This window comes from Strix uralensis, chromosome Z (genome assembly GCF_047716275.1).
Source record: "Strix uralensis isolate ZFMK-TIS-50842 chromosome Z, bStrUra1, whole genome shotgun sequence".
Lineage (NCBI taxonomy): Eukaryota > Metazoa > Chordata > Aves > Strigiformes > Strigidae > Strix > Strix uralensis.
The window spans coordinates 58,806,914-58,824,144 of NC_134012.1; the positions used below are offsets into that span (position 1 = coordinate 58,806,914).

The window sequence follows — 17,231 nt, forward strand, 5'->3', positions numbered from 1 at the left end:
GCCAGCAGATGTTGCCCTAGCACCTCTGCAGCTCAAATGCTAAGACCTAGACCTGCTACTGAGCATCTTTATTTTTGACCAAAACCTCCCAATTTTGTCTCATTTAATAGCTGAATGCTTTGGACCATTGTGTTAGCCTGTAGACTGTGTGACAGACTTATTCTTTAGTATTATCTTTCCTTCTTGTAAATGGGTAAAGTGCATATGGAGACTCTGCTGGAAACCTTGACATAGCTGGCTAGCAGGCCCGTTAGACAGCAGTGCAATTCATCCCATGATCCTCTACAGATCTACTCTCTGAGCAAGTGGGAGGATAGTCTTTCAGCATAATAATTGGCTGCAATTTGAACTGAAGTCCCCAGGAGGCTAGCTGACTGTTAGTGACAAGTTGTAGGAATGCAATGCATACTGAATTCTTTGAAAAATATCCTTCCATTTCTAAAACTTTATATTGAGTGTATGTGGCCAGTCACCACCTGACATTCTTCTCTTGTACTGTAAGAATTCTCTTCCCTTGGCTCAGTATCTTTACACTGCAAGCTCTTCAGGGCTGGGACAGACATTTATGTTTTGTATTGTCTGAAACAATAGAAAACATAAAACAGATAATAACAGATAATAAGTATTCATGTGGTGCTATGATGTCTGAATACAGGCTAAGGAAGTGCTCCAGATCTGTATATATTTGCAGGTCAGAGATGCTTGAACATTATTTTTGTTTTAAAAATATCAGTTTTTCAGAATGAACACTTCCTCAGAAATGTCTCCACTCAAGAAAAAAAATCAATTTAGAAATTAATATATAAAGTGATGGTTTCATAAGATGAAACTGAAATTTCGTTTTGGAAAGAAGCATTTATTTTTTTCTGTTTCAAAAGTGTATAGTATAATTTTAAAATTTTGTATTATAAAAACCCTGAAACCTGGAAATATACGTTGGTTTGCAAACCATTTGGAATCTTTATTCACTCAGGTTTTTTTAGCTGCATAAGGTATCACTGAAAGGACTTACAGTTTTTTGCAGGCAAGAGTAGATCACCAGCATTTCTTTCAGGAACTTCTCGTCAAGTGAATGACACTTCTCATTTAACTGTTGAGACCTGCAAGTGTTGTGAGAGACATAATTTTATTTCATTCTAACTCTCTTTGTAATATTGAACTTTAATTTTTCTATGTTCACTTTGAACAATGAGCTTCTAAAATCTGTAAATTTTCTACCTATAATAATGTGGCAATATTTTCCATGATTTATTTTAACATAAGAGATAAGACTTGGTAAATTCTGCAGGCTAGCCTTCTATGTAATTTGTAGGTTAGTTTCTCCCTAAAGCTTTTTTTTTTTTTTTTGAAGGCAGATAGCCAGACTAGTACTACCATATTTATTTTCTATTCTGATTTACATATGGACAGTAGTATTGTATCTCATTTCTTCGTGGTAACTCTGGGGCACACGGGACTGAATGCTGTCTATTCAAGTCTGTCCCATGGTGCAGCTTCTTAATCAGAGATGACTGGTGGCTTTTTCATTCCTATATACATGGTAGGTGGAAAATACCTGAACTTCTATGCTTATAAAGATAGATGGTATTTTTCCTTTGAAATTAGATGAGGTGTTGCTACAGTGAAAATTTTCTTTCACTGTTTATTTTCTGGATGATATATTAGAATATTGTTGTTGGAAAAATCAACACATTCTATTTGAAAGTGTACAGAAGCAGTAAAAAGTATGAAGAAAGTTAAGCATAGTTTTGCATGTTACAGCAATTGTTTTAAGTGAGATAACCATTTTGTATCCTTATTAATGCTTAGTTTGAATAAGCAATCTGACTGGCCAGGGAAGATTATGAACTCAATAAATAAAGAAAATTCATACTGTGTATATATTCCACTTTCTTTGCCAGGAAACAAATTAACTTGTAGTGTGTAATAGAATAGACAAAATAGACTTGGCTTTTGCAGTATGATCTGCGAGGGTTGCAGAAGTTATGCAGAACTTTAAGATTCTGCCAACAATCCTGATGTTTTACACATAAAAGATATGAACACAGCCAGTTTCTGGAGCATAGGGAAGTATCTAGCAATCAATAGTATAGTAGATTATCAACAAACATAACAAGGTGGCTTGATTGGAAGTAGGTCAATATGTATATCCAGTTTCATATTTTCAAGTTGTCCTACACAATGACTGTATAAAAATCAATCACTTTTTTCTCCAAGATTTAGTGAAATTGCAATCTGGTTTGCTAGTTACATCAATAAAATCTTGCAGGTGCTGTTACTGAAACAGAATGAAGATAAGTAGCAAGATAATTCCTATAATAACTCCTAGACAGATTCTGGCTGGTGAAAAATCAATCTCTAGCAAAGGAATTATGCCATCCTATTTAATTTGGAAAGTTTACATTCTGAATTTTTAGCCCCACTGTTAATTATGTTGTTTGCATTATTTTAAAATCAGCTGTTCTATGAAGAGAAGAACTGATGGGTCTGGTCTCCTGCAGATGAAATAACTGATGCTGACAAAACATGGGATTTATCCCACATGGGGTGGACTGTACTGCCGTTTTCACAGTGAAGTGTGTCCTACTCACTGCCTTTGAAACACGTAGAAGCTGAAAAAACTCTGAGGCAGACAGACAAGTAATTGGATTAATTAGAAATCCAAACTGCAGTTATGACATATTTAACCATGGAATTTGAATATATTAAATTTCTAATAGGTAGGCAGCATCAATTTTTGGATCAGTTAACTTTTTGATGATGATCGGAGAACTCTCAGGTTTTACCCTTTTCATAAATTAGTTTTCATTACAACATTATTTGCCTTTCTTAGACTTATTTGAATTAAAGGATATAAATATCTGTTTCCAAAACAAGTGCAGACTTTGTAACTTCAGCCAGAGTATCCAACACATTTCTGCTATGTAGTGTTAAGGAGGGAGGACCCTGTGGTATTTTCTGTGCAGCAATCTTATCAGTGTTAGGCAGTTGCCCTTCTTTCTCTAGGGTGATATGAGCAGAAGCCACATAATTACAGGATGGATGTCTATAGGGAGACATTTAAATCCCTCCTTAGCCATTCACATGAAGACTTGCTATAGCAGTACCTGTATAGAACAACTTGTAAAGATTCAGACAGTCCTGACTTTGAGAAAAACTGCACACTAAAAGGTATGAGAGTCCAGAAACTATTAAATGTAAGCTACTTTGGTGATGAAGGGACTGACACCCCTATCTTAAGCCTGTTTGAAAATCTTAACCACAATATCTACAGGTAAGATCGCCATTGGTGTAATTATCATCTAAAATAGACTTATCGCCCTTTGTTAAGCCAGGACCTATTTTGGTACATATGATTGTGGTCAGTACCCAGATTCAGTAATGAAAAAAATGCTGAAGCACCGAAAAATATATTCAAAGCCCTACAGGATGGTATCACTGTATTGACCAGGGATTCTTTAACTTCAGTAGCTGAAGATGGTAAAAAGCTCAGTTCACTCTATCAAGAAAAAAACTTTAAAAAATCAATCCTCGTTTGACACGAATACATACGTCCTCACAAAAAGCAAGCAGTTTTCAGAATAATATTTTTTTCTAGTAATTTCTGAACAGCTAGTACATAGAAGGATTTGAAAGACATTCTTGCAACAGCTACACAACACAAACAGGTTTTTTTCCATTTTAAGATCAAGTCTTCACCCATAGCACTTAATCAATGAAAGAGTGCCTTAATGCATTAGATCTGCCTTCTCTCAACTCAGATTCTTTCATTATTTCAAGAAGAGGAAAGGAGTGTCTTGAGAAGTTATGTATTCAAGGGTGTCAATAAAAAGGCTGAAAGAATCATTTGGAACTTGGAAAAAATACAATAGCCCAAACTTTACTGTCAGTTACACAAATACAACTCCCAGGATCATACTGTCTTTGCCAGAAATGCAGTCAGAAGTAAAAATGTTGTCTGTTCTTGAACCCGCATCTCTGCACCTGAAAGCAGAATTAGGTTCAATACTTATAAATACATGTGCCAGATCACCAACAGGCTAACAAACTCCCCTTCCATGATGGTTTAAGCTAAAATGTCAGGCTGTGGGCTGGAGATCCTCAGACACAGGCGCGTTTTCCATTACGACTTCTTTATCTTCTATGACTTTAGGAATGGTAATCTTTATCTTCTCAGAGCAGAAGGAATTCTTGGACTGTACAAATTCAGAAGACACTTTTATTGAGCTTTTGAGAAGCTTTCCAAAACTTTGTCTCTTACTCCTTGACTAGGCCAAGATTTATTTTTGAATTTAATCATGATACCAAGAATGCTAACACAGCAGACCTCTTAACTTTTCTGGCTCCTAACAGATTAAACTCGTTACTTATCTCTAATGCTTTGAGATCCCTCTCTCAAGTAACAGATTTAAACTCCAAAATTGTTTCTTTTTGCCAAAACAGTGTACCAAAATTGCATCAGGGTGCAGCTGGGGCCTGAGTGCTCTACAAAGGAAGGCGAGATGGGAGCCCAGTGTGACAGCAAGTCAGATGGGAGCAGTGGCCTCGTCAACAACATTGCAGGGGTCAGGATCAGGGCCAGAGACGACGATCACAGTCAGACAGACTCCAGTGATGCCCCGGAAAGCCTAAAGTGCTGGGACGGGTGTAAGGCTGAGCCAGGAAGCCCAGCTGGTGGGTCCAGGTCAGGGCTAGACAGGGGGAGGACAAGGACTAGGCTCAGACCAACTGTTGCACATCTGTGGCACCAGTTGTAAAGCTACAGCTGGAAACGGTCCCTGGGGGAAAGGAAGGGCAAGTCCTTGCTTCCAGCTAACTTCACTGCTCCAGTGAAGGACCCCACCTCAGACTCAGCCAGCTGAACTACAGTCTGCCAACTAAACAGCAGAAGGGGTTCACGCTCACAGGCCTGACAAATTGGACTTTGTGCCCAAATTTGGAGATGTAACACACCTGCATAGCCACACATTTTACTTCCATCAGCTCCAGAGAACACTGACAGAACTACTTCAGCTACTCTGGGCTTTGGTATCAGAAATATTATGTAATTCTATTATGAAGAGCAAAAATTAATAATTTTAGAACAATTGTTAAGCCTTTCCAATTAAGCTGGTTAGCTTACTATAAATGGCCAAAATTGCAAATTCTTGAAACTAGTGACCAAAACATTTTCTATATATTTAAAAACTAATCCTAGCATGCCTTCATTTTTTTGAGCTGACAAGAGTAATCAATCATTGTGACAGTACTCGTTTCTCTTGGTGTGCTTAGAGGATGCAGTGTCACCATTTTACTGTGTTACAATATCACACTGACACACCTGAGAAATTTGGTAGAGGGGATCAGTCTTGTCAAGTTACAAGCTTTTATCTCACTCTTTTTGTTGGATCTTTCATGCCTAGTTTAAAAGCGTGTTGCATGCCTAGGATGTAGCCAGTTCAAAGCAACCAGCTGTAACTGCTACAGTAGAAGAGTAAGTGTAGTTGTCTTTTAACAGTTTTTTCTTTGTTTCAGGACAGAAAAAGTTGACTGCTTCTGTTCAAACATGCTGTAATTTAGGAAGGAGATACAGGGAGACATTTCCACAACCACAAGTGTAAGAAATAAAAGAATCTAGGGAGCTAGCAGCCTTTCACTTTTTCGTGCATAGGCATTCACACATTGCTTGAGGGCTTTCCTGACAATTAATGTTTTCCTGACTAAAGCCCTTTGAATTTTAATCATAGTGTGTGCTGCATTGATGAATAAACACTCTCAGGTCTGGATCTATCACTAGTACAGTACCTGTTTGTATAGTACCTTTTTGTGGAATTACCTGGTGGTTTGGGGGGCTGCTGTGGTGGTTTTAAATACAGAGCTGTTTGCTATGATCTAAACTTTGATTGAAAGTATCAGTGCTGAATGAATTGAATTAATCAGAGACCTTGCTAGGAATTTGAGTTATAAATTGTTTTTATTTAGAGAGTGCTTTAGTACCTATAAAGATTGCATGCAGTACTTTGTTGATACTTTATAGCCTGTGTACATCTTGGTACATTATTATGAGATATAAATATATGTAGACTGTTCAGTCTCTTTAATGAAACTTTAATTTGTTTTGGTTGCCCTGGGAATTTCCTGGTAGGATTTCATTTACTACTCTGAGTTATCCTGCAGAGCTCAGTTTTTGCTAATCCATAACAATAGGTATTTTAGGAGGCCTGGAAAATAGGAACATGGCTGAATCACTAATACGTAATATACAGGTGATGTAAGTTCCCATCTAGCATAACACTGCATCAGGCTTCCTAGAGAGGTGGTTGATGCCCCAAGCCTGTCAGTGTTTAAGAGGCATTTGGACAATGTCCTTCATAACATGCTTTAGCTTTTGGTCAGCCCTGAAGAGGTCAGGCATTTGGACTAGAAGATTGTTGTAGGTCCCTTCCAACTGAACTGCTTCTATTCTATTCTATTCTATTCTATTCTATTCTATTCTATTCTATTCTATTCTATTCTATTCTATTCTATTCTATTCTATTCTATTCTATTCTATTCTATTCTATTCTATTCTATTCTATTCTATTCTATATCTGCGTAACTGCAATATAAAAGATACATTAACGACTTAGCAATTGCTATGAATAACAACCACATCTTATCAATAAAGCAACCATTTAAATACTGATATGTGGGAGACATCGGCCTGTCAGCCTTGCACAGCCTCTGAGAAACAGCTAGGCTTTGATGAGAAACAGGCCTTGGAAAAAAGATAAGAAATGGCTGAGTTGTGCCAAGGTGGCAGGGAAAAACAACGGACAGCTGCAACACTGAACTGTGGAAAAGTACTGAACTGTGAGAAGTTACTGCCGTGTGAACAGCACGTGAACAAGAAGTTGATTGGTCTGCACAGCGTGTGTTTGAGTGGTCTTATGCTGTGTCCTGGTTTAGCCAGGATAGGGTTAAGTTTCCCCAGCAGTGGGGGGGGAAGCTCTAGCCGGATTATTCAATACCATGCTGACGTCACCTCCCGGCTCCCAAGTGTGGCAGCCCGGTGAACACGTGTTATGCCATCTCTCTGCTCTCACTGCTATATCGGTACATACCTTTCTCTGTTCATTGTTATTACTGTTATTGTTATTGTCGTTGTTTGTTGTGTTGCTGTTGCACTGTTGTATTAAACCTCTCCTTATCTCAGCCCCGGGGCTTTGCATTTCACTCCCTTTGTGGGGGAGGGGCAGCGGCTGCGTGGTCTCAGACCCCAGCAGGGACTAAACCACCACAACTTTATAGGAGAAAAGGTTGATAGCTGTCTAATTGCTGATTTGCTAATTATGAAGTAAGAGCTTTGGCGAGAGCATAAGTATGTACTATGGTAATAATAAAGGGTCTTTCCTTCTGCACTTCATGGAGAGTCCGTGCCTCAATCACCACACTGATATTCTTCAATATCTGGTTTAATTATTGAGCCCAAAAAATAAGAGCAATTGGGTTTTTTTAAATCTTCTAGTTGTCTTTAAGCATCAAAGTAGATTATCTAGACAATGTGACCTAGAATAAAGTCATATTCCATTTGTTACCTTTTTTGTTTTGTTTTGTTTTCTTTTCAGAGATGTAGAAAGGTCTGAAACAGTAGATAGCTTGTGTAGAAGCTCAGTAGGCTGGGTCCTAGTGCCATGTAAAGAACAGTAAGTGATGTTAACTATAAGAAAGATAAATTATTTTTATTAAAATAGTTTAAAATCTTTGTTTATTTGCAGTACTATTTCATTGATTTTAATACAGAAAATAATGTTTTGTTACATAGAAATTGCCATACTGAGTCCAGAAAAAACTTAAATCTTTTAAAATCTTCTTTGCAATAGTGGCAGGAGGAAGCACTCTGAAGTACAAGGATAGGGAATAATCCAGTCATGCTGAAATCATCTTCTTAATCAATTAAAAAGACTTCAAAATCTCAAATTCTGAACACAGATTTATAATCCTTCTTTCTCTAATTGTTGATATGCCTTTGTTATTTACGCTGTTGTAAACTTAGATGTTGATATTATCTACATAAACTGCAAAGTATATCTTGTATCCTCCTAATCAGTCGTTCTTAACGATAGTTACAAAGAATATTACTTATAAGTAATACTGCCTTGCAGAAATACCCCTTGGCTAATTTTACAATGTCAGCAAAATTATTTTAATTGATTTAAAGTTTTCTGTCTTCATTTTAATAAACTGAATGTTTTCTTGTTATTGAGTGGCAGGTGAATTTTAGAACAATAGGATTATATTAACATTATCGGTGTTTTAAAGTGGAACAAACCATGCTTTCCTGAATTTATAGTAATCTGAATTTTTGGGAGAGGAGATTTAATTTGCAGTTCTGTGTTGTTATTGGTGTTTTTACAGTTTGTTGTGCTGTAATTTCAGAGGTTTGGGGATGCATCTGAGTAACTGTACTTCAACAAATCACCTGCAGAGTATATATATAATAATTTTCATGCTTCCAAGAAGTACTTGCTTTGCTGTGAAGTACACATAATATCTCATTTGCTCAGAAATATCTAGAAATAACCAAATGTACAACATTCCTAACATACAACAGTAACTCCAGATGAAGCTACCATTCGTACACATTGTAGGAATACCAAACATCTGGAAAAAAGAATTCTTGAAAAGTACTGGACAAAATTTCTGGACAGAAAATGGTATGTGTCCAAGAAAACACACAGGCGTGACAGTTTATGGTTTACAACAGAATTTTGTTGCAGGAATCATTGTATTGTTTTTCATGTCTGCCTTTCAGTACTCTGTTATAGTTTTTTTGGAATTCCTCTATGAGGGAGCATGAACTTGATCATCAAAAAATTCCTCTCTTGTTATAAAACCTAATAATCTAGAGTTGGAAAAATAGGTGGCACTCCTTGATATGGTGGTATTCTGTATGTTTTTATGGGACACAACATCAGTATGTGCAGCTATTGTTTGGTTACCTGAGAAAAATTTCTCCTGGTCTGAATACTATGATGATTAAAAACATTACAAAATTCTAAATGTTTTCACGCAGCTCACATGAAAAATCTTTCTATTTATTGTTTATTTAGTCTTTTGAATACAATATGAATGTTATCATGAATGCATCAGAGATATGAAGGTTCCTTATACAACCATTTAAAATTAATTAGAAATAAACTGTTAGACTTCATGAACTTTTTGGATTATATCTTTATTGGAGCATAATCATCAACCAGCAAAGAAAGTATACAGGAGAATTCACTCTTGCTACCCAGCTGAGGATACAAACTCAAGATGTTTGCACAGTGGCAGTATTCTTCTATTTAGACTGATATTTTGTGCCAAAACTTTTTGTATTTCCATAGAGTGATGGGTTGATGCACCATTAAGAGCATTCACAGAGGCTAATTTTAACTTTTGGTGCCTAATTTTTCCTGTTTCCTTTTGTGCCAATTTGTGGGTAGGTGGGGTGGATTCCTTAAGAGTATACATTCAATATGAACTTGAAGAGCTGTATTCACAGAATCACAGAATCATCTAGGTTGGAAAAGGCCTTGAAGATGACCTAGTCCAACCATTAACCTAACGTTGACAGTTCCCAACTACACCATATCCCTCAGCGCTATGTTGACCTGACTCTTACCTCCAGGGATGGGGACTCCACCAACCCCCTGGGCAGCCCATTCCAACGCCTAACAACCCGTTCTGCAAAGAAATACTTCCTAACATCCAGTCTAAACCTTCCCTGGAGCAACTTGAGGCCATTGCCTCTTGTCCTATCGCTTGTTACTTGGTTCAAGAGACTCATTCCCAGCTCTCTGCAACCTCCTTTCAGGTAGTTGTAGAGGGCGATGAGGTCTCCCCTCAGCCTCCTCTTCTCCAGACTAAACAACCCCAGTTCCCTCAGCCGCTCCTCGTACGACATGTGCTCCAGACCCTGCACCAGCTTCGTTGCCCTTTTCTGGACACGCTCGAGTATTTCAATGTCGTTTTTGTAGTGAGGGGCCCAAAACTGAACACAGGAATCGAGGTGCAGCCTCACCAGTGTCAAGCACAGGGGTAAGATCCCTTCCCTGTCCCTGCTGGCCATGCTCTTTCTGATGCAAGCCAGGATACCATTGGCCTTCTTGGCCACCTGGGCACACTGCTGGCTCATGTTCAGCCGGTTGTCAGTCAACACCCCCAGGTCCCTCTCTGACTGGCAGTTTTACATAAATCTGTGTCCTACCGTGTGCCACCCTTTCCTACCTCTCCACAGTAAAATGGAAATTGCTGTCTGCCTGCCTCTAACTATTCTCTGCTGCTGAGGGATTTAAGCTCTACTGGTTGTAGAGGTAGTCTACAAGCACTAGCCTACCTTGATCTTTCTAAATAACTCATATCATTGCCTCAGAGTATCTGAGTTTGGCTAGTCTGTCCATCAGTCTGCACATATGCCTATCAGCACCCCTTCCTAATGGTTTTGAACCATTAGCTGTTTTTAACAAAAATTTGACAGAAGGAACTCTGGAGTAGAATGGAATGGAATGGAATGGAATGGAATGGAATGGAATGGAATAGAATAGAATAGAATAGAATAGAATAGAATAGAATAGAATAGAATAGAATAGAATAGAATAGAATAGAATAGAATAGAATAGAATAGAATAGAATAGAATAGAATAGAGTAGAATAGAATAGAATAGAAGCAGTTCAGTTGGAAGGGACCTACAACAATCTTCTAGTCCAAATGCCTGACCTCTTCAGGGCTGACCAAATTTAAAGCATGTTATGAAGAGCATTGTCCAAATGTCCCTTAAACATTGACAGGCGTGGGGCATCGATCACCTTCTTTAGGAAGGCTGTTCCAGTGTTTGACCACTCTCTCAGTAAAGAAATGGTTCCTAATGTAAAGTCTGAACCTCCCCTGGCATGTCCTGTCACTGGATCTCAGAGAGAAGAGATCAGCACCTCCCTCCTCACTTCCCCCCCTCAGGAACTGTAGAGAGCAGTGAGGTCATCCCTCAGCCTCCTTTTCTCCAGACTAGACAAACCCAGAGTCCTTTGCCACTCCTCACAGGTCATTGCTTCCAGCCCTTCCACCAGCTTTGTTGCCCTCCTCTGGATGCATTCAAGGACCTTCACAGCCTTCTTAAATTGCGGGGCCCAGAACTGCGTACACTACTGAAGGCGAGACTGCACCAATGCTGAATACAGGAGGGTAATCACCTCTTTTGACCAGCTGGCTACACTGTGTTTGATGCACCCCAGGATGCAGAGGTTTGCCCTTTTGGCTGCTGGGTCACATGGCTGGTTCATGTTGAGCTTGCTGTCAACCAGCACCCCCAGACTCTTTCTGCAGAGCTGCTCTCCAGCCACTCCTCTCCCAGTTTATACTTGTGCCTGGCATTACTCCATCCAAGCTGCAGAGTCCGGCATTTGTTCTTGTTAAATTCCATGCCAATGATGATTTTCCAACACTCCAGTCTATTTAGATCCCTCTGCAAGGTCTCTTGTCCCTTGAGAGAGTCAACAGCACCTCCCAGTTTGGTATCATCAACAAACTTGCTAATGGTGCATTCAACTCCTTCATCCAGGTCATTGATAAATATACTAAACAGGCCTGGCCTATGATTGAGCCCTGAGGAAAAACACTGGTGGCCAGTTGCCAGCCAGATGTAGCCCCATTTATTACAACCTGTTGAGTTCTGCCTTTCAGCCAGTTCTTCACCCAGCGCACCATGTACCTGCTCATCCCACAGTTGGACAAATTGTCCAGAAGAATGCTGTAAGGGACGGTATCAAAAGCCTTACTACAATCCAGAAAAGTATATCCACTGCCTCCCCTTCATCTTCTAGGTGGGTGACCTTATCATAGAAGGATATCAAATTAGTTACGCAGGACTTTCCCTTTGTGAACCCATGATAGCTGTGCCCGATTATTGCATTTTTCTTTAAATGTCTTTCAATACTACACAATATGATGATCTCCATAATTTTTCCAGGAACTGAAGTTAAACTAACAGGTCTGTAGTTCCTTGGGCCTTCCCTCACACCCTTTTTTTGTAAATTGGAATAACACTGTCTACCTTCCAGTCAGTGCAGACCTCCCCAGACTCCCAAGGTAGATGATGAAGGGGGGTTCTGCCATAATATCCACTAGGTCCTTCATTACCCTCAGATGAATCCCGTCAGGCCCCATGGACTTGTGATCATTCAGCTGATACAGCTGGTCCACTAGAGTTTCAGTGTCCACAAATGGAAAGTCACTGTTCCCACACTCATGGTCCTCTGAGTCCGGGGACTGGGCAACACAAAGTCTGTCAGTTTTATTAAAGACTTAGGCAAAAAAGCACTGAATGCCTCTGCTTTTTCTTCATCCCTATTAGTCAGATGAGCATCTTCAACATACTTAGATCTCTGTAAGTTCTGCAAAAATTAGCAGCTATGTACAGGAGAAAGCAGTCAGCACTTACGTTGAGCATGAACGCTATGGCTAGCCATTTATCTGGTTTTCTGACTAGCAGTCATCGTGCATATACTGGCTAAGCTCTTAGCACATAGAAAGCTGGTAACCAGCCACAGCATGCCCTGTTGCTTGTCTTGCTTAAAATAGAGGGACATGAAAAATAATTACAGGAAACATGGAAGGGCAGAATGGCCAATGAGTGGGAACTGAACTGATAATGTAAGAGAGGAGGAGAGGAGTTATAAGAAAAATGGATGACCAGGGATTCTTGTTGCTGAGAGGCAGCAGGAATACAGGACACATGCACAAAATCACATTTCATTAAGTCCAACTCGTTTTCTTCTTTGGGGATGAAGTCTATTCTCAATCTTGTTTCAACAAGTAGATAATTGGTGTTCATAAATTATTCATTCCTGGGTATCCAGCATGGTAATACGGAACAATTTAAAAAATTCAGTTGTAGATGGAAGCAGTCTAGGATACCATCATCTAGTACTTACCTTTTTTTTTTTTTTTTTTTTTTTTTTGCAAGAACTGATACTGATTGTTATTGTAACAGAGTGTATGGATACTTATGCCAACAAGAGTGTCACACAAAGTAAGCGTATGCTAGTTGAAATATTCTACACAAAGTTGATCATGAGAGATTTCCACGAGGAATGACTAGTCATATTAATCAAAATCAATACTGAAATTTTACAAAAATAGTAGTTGAAAACAGGTGAAACTTTATTGTTGTAGACAATGTGCAGCATGTCTTCTCTGGCCTTATTTTTGTATGACATAGTCTGTCCTCTGTCATCCCAACTGCTGTGCACTTTTCCTCCTGCTTTCTGTATGCACAGAACATAGCACAGTCCTTGCACAAGGCCATTATTTTTCTTTTCCCTTGCTCTGCCGCTTTGTTTCCTTTGTAAAGTGTATCTTTTTGCTTATCTCCCTCTTTAGCACAAAGTGTATCGCCCAAAGTTGTGCATAAATCTTCGTCCTACCGTGTGCCATCCTTTCCTACTTCTCCACAGTAAAATGTGAAATTGCTTTCTACCTGCCTCTGAATAGTAAAATCTCCTTCTAAATTCAGATAAAAGAGACCGTTCCAGAGATGAACTCAGTCTGCACGATTAAACGACTGACTGAAAGGCTACCTAATTTATTCAGTAACAGACAACAAATAAAGGCCAGAAAGACGAAATCCGAGCAGGAACACCACACCAAGTGAGCAGCTGTGTGGTGGCTGGGGATTATGTGGCACTCTGGCCGCCACGGCGCCCCTGCTCACCTCAGTCGGTACGGCCGCGATGTGCCGCTGGCCTCCGGCGGTTGTAGCTACACCGCCCCCGTCCACCCCCCACCACCGGGGGCCCACCCGGCACCTCCCCGGGCGGCAGCCGGGCCGCACGGCACTCAGGAGAGGGGGGAGGTCCTGGGGAAGGAGCGGCAGCGCCCTCCGGGACGGGCCGAACCAGACCGGGCACCCGGTCCCTCTCCGCACCGAGGCCCCGCCCCGGAGCCCGCCCCCCTTCGCAATGGGCGGCAGGGGCGAGCTCGCTGCCTCCGTTCCCGCCCCCCCGGCCGGGATTGGTCGCTGCTTCCTCACCCTGGCCCTGTATTGGTTGTAGTGGCGGACGCGGGCAGGCAGGCGGCGGCTGCGGGGAGGCGGGCGAGCCGGGCTCGGGAGGGGTGAGTGCGGGCCCCCGCGGGGGCCGGCCTAGCGACTGCCGGTTGGGTTCGGGCCAGCCTCGGCTCAAGCCCGGGGATCTGCGTGCGGCCTCCGGCTGGGGAGGGAGGGCCGTGGTAGAGCCAGACAGGGCCGCGCCGCGGCTGTCTTCAGCCCCCGGGACCGTCGCTTCGGCCGTGGAGCGGCGGCCTCCCGAAGGGAGAGGCTTGGGGCCCGGCCTGGTGCATGGGTGGCCCCGGTGGTGCCGTGGCCGAGGGCGCAGGCCGTAGCCAGTGTGCCGAGGGAGCGTACGAGAGGGCACCGGGGCCTGTGCATGAGGGCCGAGGCCGTTGGTGCGCGCGGGGAAGCTGGCGGGGTGCGAAGCTACACAGCTGACACAGGCAGGCCTTCAGCTCAAAGTTTTTTGGTTTTGGGTTCCTTTTTGGTTTGTTTTTTTTTGGTTTTTTTTTTTTTTTTTTTTTTCCTCCACAACAATGTGACGGTGACTCGGTATTCCGGGGCGGAAGGGGGAGCCTGGTGCTGAGGCCGGATAGCCGTCGGCGGTGACGGGTGTGGGCTCTCCGTTCTGCGCAGCAAGCCTTTAAGAGCAGCCGCGCCAGCTGGGCGGGTTGGGTTCGCACTGCGCTACCTCGAACAAAATGAAAACCGGTGCGAGCAGGCTCACTCCTACAGTAAGCACTTGACATTGATTGCACTTTGTTATGAAGCACTCACACTACCTGTTTGCTGGAGGAGAGATGGTCTGAGCCAGCACCACCCCCACGTTGAGGGACAGAAGACATGTGTCTTGGGCCCGGACTCCAGAGATTTGTTAAGGTGCATCAGCTAAAAGTGTGCATTTCCTTACACACGAACAAAAATGTGTTAACCTGTAGTTACACTGTGCAGGATGGGTTTTACACCTGCATGAGAGCCTCCTTGAGGGTGTTTCCTGTGTGTGCTTTGGTGTTGCACCTTTAGTAGGTTCACTTGAACTGCTTGTCTTCAGCAGAGCTGGCTGTGGTGGAATTGAGTTCTCTCACAATACTGTGCGCTGCAGATATGCTTGACTGGATACTGCTGGTGAATTAACACTTTTTATGAAGTTACATAACGTGAATCTGCATGATGCACAAAGATATAAAAAGTTGATATTATAACTGTCATGCTGAGTACTTTATAGGATGTGTTTAGAAGCTTAGAGACTGTTTTTTAGGTCCTTTTTCTGTACTCTTGACATGTTCAGACACTTCATTCTTTCAGTGTGGTTCTTGATTTGCACTTGTCTGTGTACACAAGTGATTTAGGGGAATGATCTTTGATTAAAGTTGTGTTACACTGTATTTAGAAAAAATAAATCATGTCCTGTAGCAATAAAGAGTGCTGTCAAGACTGTTACTGTTCTCTGTTAATGCACAAATCGTGAAGAATACATACTTTATAGATGTAAATTTCATTTAGAAGTATGCATATTTAAATTTGTATAAGCAAATATATGTAATACGTTTATAGCTGAGTCAGACTTGCACAGAATTTATTTCCTGCTCTTTCTCACCCATTAAAGAAAGGAAATGGAAAAAGTTGTTCAGAAAAATCATTATTTTAAAGTTGCATTAAAATGCAGGCTCAGGAAACTTCTGTGAAATACGTCTATTTCTTTATTTCCTTTGCCAACTCAGTGAATTGCAATGCAGTGTCGGTAGTGTGCAAAAGTTCTTGACAAATCAAAGCCTCATCAAAATAAGGCATTTATGAATTACCGTCTTGTTAAGCTAGCAGCTCCCGTGAAGATGTTTACTCCTGTGAAAGCAGTTCAGCATAGCAAATGAAAAATACTGGTACGATGTATTGGATTAATTCAGCAAATACTGTTATGGGAATTTGTAGCAAAAAGTTAAGCTGCAATTGCTACCATTTTTATGTAGTAATCTCCCTGTGGTCCATAGTACTTGTTGTGTTGTGTTTGTTTTGATTCTTGGTCTCTCAGAAGGCTTGAATAAAACAAAAAGTATTACTGTGTTCTACAGTAGCAGAGGCCAGAATCCTGTTGTACTGAGGACAATACATTTGTAAGGTGGACAGTCACTGGCTGGTAGTTTGCAGTGTAAGTACTGTTTGGCATATGAGGTAATTGGAGTTGTGGATGTAATTGAAGTTGCGAGCATAAAGTTCACAGTTCAATGAACATTTATCTTAGTATTTCTGAATAATATTTTGAACAAAGTATGGAGAGCAAATTTGTTCTAATTCATTTATTCACTGATATGTTAATGATCCCCCTGCATTTTTATGGATAGGGCTGTAAGCCTGATAGTCCACTGCAGTATAATGACTCTTCAGCAGTCTTTTATCTATATGTTTAGTAGTGTTATTTGGACAGGTCCTAAAGGTCTACTTTGTGTTCTTTTCAGCTGGCAAATGTATTTCAAAGCTTCAGTTAATACTTTGATACAATGTTTGAGTTACATAAACAGCTTTGAATGTAGGCTAAATACAGGTAAACCCAAACCACTGGGGAAGTGGAATGCTAGCTAACTTCGGTATTCTGTTCAGAGCATCTGTGATCAGAGAAGTGATTTTTTGAATATCCTTAAAAGACCCACTAACCTGAGTTTAGGATGGTGCTTTCAATCAGTGTTTGGAACTTGAGGTTCTGTGGTGTTGATAGCCTGAACTTGAACAAAACATACTTCATGCTGTTTATCACAGGAATACCCTGAAGTGCTTGGAGTAATGCACTACATGTTTACTATAGGTGAACCTATTTGACTTGTCAAAGTGTAAAATATAGTAGGTCTTTTAAGAACCTTGGTACTCTTATAGGCCACACCTGGCTGGCTGTTTTTGTGGTATTTGTCAAGCAGGGCTATAACTTATTTATATGGGAAATGGAGGTAATTATTAACAAGCTTATAGTAATGAGGGGAATACTCTGCAATGCTGACGGAATGGATGGCCATGTAAATTGCTAAATGTTCATGTGTCACAGTGGAAGAAAGTAGTTAGAAATTCTGCTGCCAATGGTGTTAATTATTCTGAACAGTTTTAGAACAGCTTTTTAAAGTTGATCAATTTCAAGTGTGATGTTTTGATACTAGACCCTCATACAGCGTTTCTGGTAACTAAATATGTGTCTATGGAAGC

The 17,231-nt window shown here is 40.8% G+C and overlaps 1 protein-coding gene across 10 annotated transcripts in view; it reads left to right on the top strand.

Moving 5' to 3' along the window:
* Positions 1-14,056: 14,056 nt before the first annotated feature.
* Positions 14,057-17,231, top strand: part of PJA2 (praja ring finger ubiquitin ligase 2) — a 35,172-nt gene continuing 31,997 nt past the window's right edge. For 6 of the 10 annotated variants that reach the window (XR_012627032.1, XM_074855745.1, XM_074855742.1 and 3 more), the window contains exon 1: positions 14,057-14,924. The gene's annotated coding sequence lies outside the window, so the exon portion shown is untranslated. The remainder of the gene's footprint in view (positions 14,925-17,231) is intronic. The other 4 variants (XM_074855746.1, XM_074855749.1, XM_074855748.1 and 1 more) reach the window with 2 other exon arrangements.